A 5,893-nucleotide genomic window follows, 5' to 3' on the forward strand; every position below is an offset into this window, starting at 1 on the left:
AACCTTTATTGGAACCTTTCAGGAACCTTTATGGGAGCCTTTTAGGAACCTTTATAGGAACCTTTAAAGGAACCTTTCAGGAACCTTCATAGGAACCTTTCAGGAACCTTTATAGGAACCTTTCAGGAACCTTCATAGGAACCTTTCAGGAACCTTTATAGGAACCTTTATAGGAACCTTTATAAGAACCTTTCAGGAACCTTCATAGGAACCTTTCAGGAACCTTTATAGGAACCTTTATGGGAGGCTTTCAGGAACCTTTATAGGAACCTTTCAGGAACCTTTATAGGAACCTTTCAGGAACCTTCATAGGAACCTTTCAGGAACCTGTATAGGAACCTTTCAGGAACCTTTATGGGAGCCTTTAAAGAACCTTTATAGGAACCTTTATAGGAACCTTCATAGGAACCTTTCAGGAACCTTCATAGGAACCTTTCAGGAACCTTTATAGGAACCTTTCAGGAACCTGTATAGGAACCTTTCAGGAACCTTTATGGGAGCCTTTTAGGAACCTTTATAGGAACCTTTATTGGAACCTTTCAGGAACCTTTATAGGAACCTTTCAGGAACCTTTATGGGAGGCTTTCAGGAACCTTTATAGGGACTTTTCAGGAACCTTTATAGGAACCTTTCAGGAACCTTTATAGGAACCTTTCAGGAACCTTCATAGGAACCTTTAGGAACCTTTATAGGAACCTTTTAGGAACCTTTATAGAAACCTTTCAGGAACCTTCATAGGAACCTTTCAGGAACCTTTATAGGAGCCTTTCAGGAACCTTTATAAGAACTTTTCAGGAACCTTTATAGGAACCTTTCAGGAACCTTTATGGGAGCGTTTCAGCAACCTTTATAGGAACCTTTCAGGAACCTTTATAGTAACCTTTCAGGAACCTTTATAGGAACCTTTCAGGAACCTTTATAGGAACCTTTCAGGAACCTTTATGGGAGCCTTTCAGGAACCTTTATGGGAACCTTTCAGGAACCTTTATGGGAACCTTTATAGGAACTTTTCAGGAACCTTTATAGGAACCTTTCAGGAACCTTTATGGGAGCCTTTTTAGGAACCTTTATAGGAACCTTTCAGGAACCTTCATAGGGACTTTTCAGGAACCTGTATAGTAACCTTTCAGAAACCTTTATAGGAACCTTTCAGAAAACCTTATTGGAACCTTTCAGGAACCTTTATAGGAACCTTTCAGGAACCTTTATGGGAGCCTTTCAGGAACCTTTATAGGAACCTTTCAGGAACCTTTATAGTAACCGTTCAGGAACCTTTATGGGAGCCTCTCAGGAACCTTTATAGGAACCTTTCAGGAACCTTTATAGTAACCTTTCAGGAACCTTTATAGGAGCCTTTCAGGAACCTTCATAGGAACCTTTCAGGAACCTTTATAGGAACTTTTCAGCAACCTGTATAGGAACTTTTCAGGAACCTTCATAGGAACCTTTCAGGAACCTTTATAGGAACCTTTCAGGAACCTGTATCGGAACCTTTCAGGAACCTTTATGGGAGCCTTTTAGGAACCATTATAGGAACCTTTATAGGAACCTTTATTGGAGCCTTTCAGGAACCTTTATGGGAGCCTTTCAGGAACCTTTATGGGAGGCTTTCAGGAACCTTTATAGGAGCCTTTCCGAAAACTTTATTGGAACCTTTCAGGAACCTTTATAGGAACCTTTCAGGAACCTTTATGGGAGCCTTTCAGTAACCTTTATAGGAACCTTTCAGGAACCTTTATAGGAACCTTTCAGGAACCTTTATGGGAGCGTTTCAGGAACCTTAATAGGAACCTTTCAGGAACCTTTATAGTAACCTTTCAGGAACCTTTATAGGAACCTTTCAGGAACCTGTATAGGAACCTTTCAGGAACCTTTATGGGAACCTTTCAGGAACCTTTATAGGAACTTTTCAGGAACCTTTATAGGAACCTTTCAGGAACTTTCATGGGAGCCTTTTAGGAACCTTTATAGGAACCTTTCAGGAACCTTTATGGGAGCCTTTTAGGAACCTTTATAGGAACCTTTATAGGAACCTTTCAGGAACCTTCATAGGAACCTTTCAGGAACCTTTATAGGAACCTTTCAGGAACCTTTATAGGAACCTTTCAGGAACCTTTATGGGAGCGTTTCAGGAACCTTAATAGGAACCTTTCAGGAACCTTTATAGTAACCTTTCAGGAACCTTTATAGGAACCTTTCAGGAACCTGTATAGGAACCTTTCAGGAACCTTTATGGGAGCCTTTCAGGAACCTTTATGGGAACCTTTCAGGAACCTTTATAGGAACTTTTCAGGAACCTTTATAGGAACCTTTCAGGAACCTTTATAGGAACCTTTGAGGAACCTTTATGGGAGCCTTTTAGGAACCTTTATAGGAACCTTTCAGGAACCTTTATGGGAGCCTTTTAGGAACCTTTATAGGAACCTTTATAGGAACCTTTCAGGAACCTTCATAGGAACCTTTCAGGAACCTTTATAGGAACCTTTCAGGAACCTTCATAGGAACCTTTCAGGAACCTTTATAGGAACCTTTATAGGAACCTTTCAGGAACCTTCATAGGAACCTTTCAGGAACCTTTATAGGAACCTTTATGGGAGGCTTTCAGGAACCTTTATAGGAACCTTTCAGGAACCTTTATAGGAACCTTTCAGGAACCTTCATAGGAACCTTTCAGGAACCTGTATAGGAACCTTTCAGGAACCTTTATGGGAGCCTTTTAGGAACCTTTATAGGAACCTTTATAGGAACCTTTCAGGAACCTTCATAGGAACCTTTCAGGAACCTTTATAGGAACCTTTCAGGAACCTTCATAGGAACCTTTCAGGAACCTTTATAGGAACCTTTCAGGAACCTGTATAGGAACCTTTATGGGAGGCTTTCAGGAACCTTTATAGGGACTTTTCAGGAACCTTTATAGGAACCTTTCAGGAACCTTTATTGGAACCTTTCAGGAACCTTCATAGGAACCTTTAGGAACCTTTATAGGAACCTTTCAGGAACCTTTATAGGAACCTTTTAGGAACCTTTATGGGAGGCTTTCAGGAACCTTTATAGGAACCTTTCAGGAACCTTTATAGGAACCTTTCAGGAACCTTCATAGGAACCTTTCAGGAACCTTTATAGGAACCTTTCAGGAACCTGTATAGGAACCTTTCAGGAACCTTTATGGGAGCCTTTTAGGAACCTTTATAGGAACCTTTATTGGAACCTTTCCGGAACCTTTATAGGAACCTTTCAGGAACCTTTATGGGAGGCTTTCAGGAACCTTTATAGGGACTTTTCAGGAACCTTTATAGGAACCTTTCAGGAACCTTTATAGGAACCTTTCAGGAACCTTCATAGGAACCTTTAGGAACCTTTATAGGAACCTTTCAGGAACCTGTATAGGAACCTTTCAGGAACCTTCATAGGAACCTTTCAGGAACCTTTATAGGAGCCTTTCAGGAACCTTTATAGGAACCTTTATATGAACCTTTCAGGAACCTTTATAGGAACCTTTCAGGAACCTGTATAGGAACCTTTCAAGAACCTTTATAGGAACCTTTCAGGAACCTTTATAGGTTATAATACAGCGATGAAAACAAATCTACAAATGCAGTAAACAACAGAAAATCTACTTTAGAAAAATGTCTTTTTCTTCCATCAGCTCCGTTTAGCCTTGGAAGGCAGGATTGTGTGAAACTGACCTCAGGAATCGAATCGCTTCCCACCGGGCTTCCAAAGCATTTGCTTGCGTGTCGAGTCGAGTTTTCAAATTTAGATTATTGACCTTGTATCTCTTTGTGTCTCACATGAGGGACGTTACGGCGGCTGTCGCAGTCAGAACGAGTCTGTCCATCAGAGAAGTCGAGCGTGTAGTTCAGGTACACAGATAAGAAAACGAATCTGAAACCACAAAGCTGCTCAAGCTAAATGATAAAAGTCTCAGTTTTATATTCTACTGGGAGGAAACATTCATGACAATTATAAATCATTCGGTTCGGTTTTATTTTCATTTTAGACAACATCCCATCTCTGTCTGCTTTGTCCTGTGCCTGCAGAGATTCCTTCTGATTCTCGGCTTGGTTTTACAGGCCAGAGGTGCCTGTGCGGGTCGGTGGCGCCTGCACAGCTCGCCGTCTGTCTTAGCCCTAAGCTACGACCGGACAACTTGTCCAGGAAGTCCTCCTCGTCCTGCTGGACGGACGAGTTGCTTCATGTGAAGCAGGTGTTTCTGTCAGAAGCTTCCAGATCAGACTGAGGTCACGCCAAAGACTGACCTTTCTATTATGCTGAACAAGTCCTGTCTGCACCCTAACCCCCCCCCCCCCCATATGTGGTGTCCAGACCCCTCCTCCATCAGGTCCAGGCCATTGTTAGTGCCGTTCAAACCCCCCCCATGAACGCTTCACATGGATGTCGAGGTCACGAGGTCAAGACAGGAGCGGATATAAATCTGTGGCTTCGCCATCAATCCCCGACCCCCCCAACGCCATCATGCGTTCACCCCCCCCCCCTCCTATCTGCAACACACACACAGATGTGGGGGTCTGGTCTCCGTCTGGGTGTAAATAATGATGATATTGTGTTGGTAAATGGACCCTGTGTCCAGGCGATAAGCCCGATATGGTTACAGCAGCGTGGGGTGGGGGGAGGGGGGGCAAGGTGGGGGGGGGGGGGGGGGGGGGGGGTATGTTCTCTCTGTGTCACGGCTTACCAACTGTGTGTGTGTTTTAATCACACTCTTAATTATTAATGCTCAGGCCTTCACCATGTCCCCCCCCACCCCCCCCACCCCCCGACGCCTCACTCTCCATAAAACTGCTTTTGTTCTCCTCCTCTGACGTCTCTATTGTCCGAGAAAATCTCGCCGTCTCCCCGGCTCATTAATTATCCGCACGCGTCCTCGACATTGGCGTGTTGCTGCTCATGACGCTGACGATCGATCAAACCGCCGCCGACAAAACCTGAGATGGTGGCGAAGGCCGGGTGCAGCGGGCGGACCTGGACCCGGTTCAACAAGCTGCTTCAGGGACCAGACTGCGGGATGTCGGTCCTGATGTGTTCAGGGACCAGGATGTCGGTCCTGATGTGTTCAGGGACCAGGATGTCGGTCCTGATGTGTTCAGGGACCAGGATGTCGGTCCTGATGTGTTCAGGGACCAGACTGCGGGATGTCGGTCCTGATGTGTTCAGGGACCAGGATGTCGGTCCTGATGTGTTCAGGTATCAGGATGTCGGTCTTGATGTGTTCAGGGACCAGGATGTCGGTCCTGATGTGTTCAGGGACCAGGATGTCGGTCCTGATGTGTTCAGGGACCAGAATGTCGGTCCTGATGTGTTCAGGGATCAGGATGTCGGTCCTGATGTGTTCAGGGACCAGGATGTCGGTCCTGATGTGTTCAGGGACCAGGATGTCGGTCCTGATGTGTTCAGGGATCAGGATGTCGGTCCTGATGTGTTCAGGGACCAGGATGTCGTTCCTGATGTGTTCAGGGACCAGGATGTCGGTCCTGATGTGTTCAGGGACCAGGATGTCGGTCCTGATGTGTTCAGGGACCAGGATGTCGGTCCTGATGTGTTCAGGGATCAGGATGTCGGTCCTGATGTGTTCAGGGACCAGGATGTCGGTCCTGATGTGTTCAGGGACCAGGATGTCGGTCCTGATGTGTTCAGGGATCAGGATGTCGGTCCTGATGTGTTCAGGGACCAGGATGTCGGTCCTGATGTGTTCAGGGACCAGGATGTCGGTCCTGATGTGTTCAGGGACCAGGATGTCGGTCCTGATGTGTTCAGGGATCAGGATGTCGGTCCTGATGTGTTCAGGGACCAGGATGTCGGTCCTGATGTGTTCAGGGACCAGGATGTCGGTCCTGATGTGTTCAGGGACCAGGATGTCGGTCCTGATGTGTTC

The sequence above is a fragment of the Telmatherina bonti genome (genome assembly GCF_933228915.1).
Source record: "Telmatherina bonti genome assembly, chromosome: 8".
Taxonomy (NCBI): domain Eukaryota; kingdom Metazoa; phylum Chordata; class Actinopteri; order Atheriniformes; family Telmatherinidae; genus Telmatherina; species Telmatherina bonti.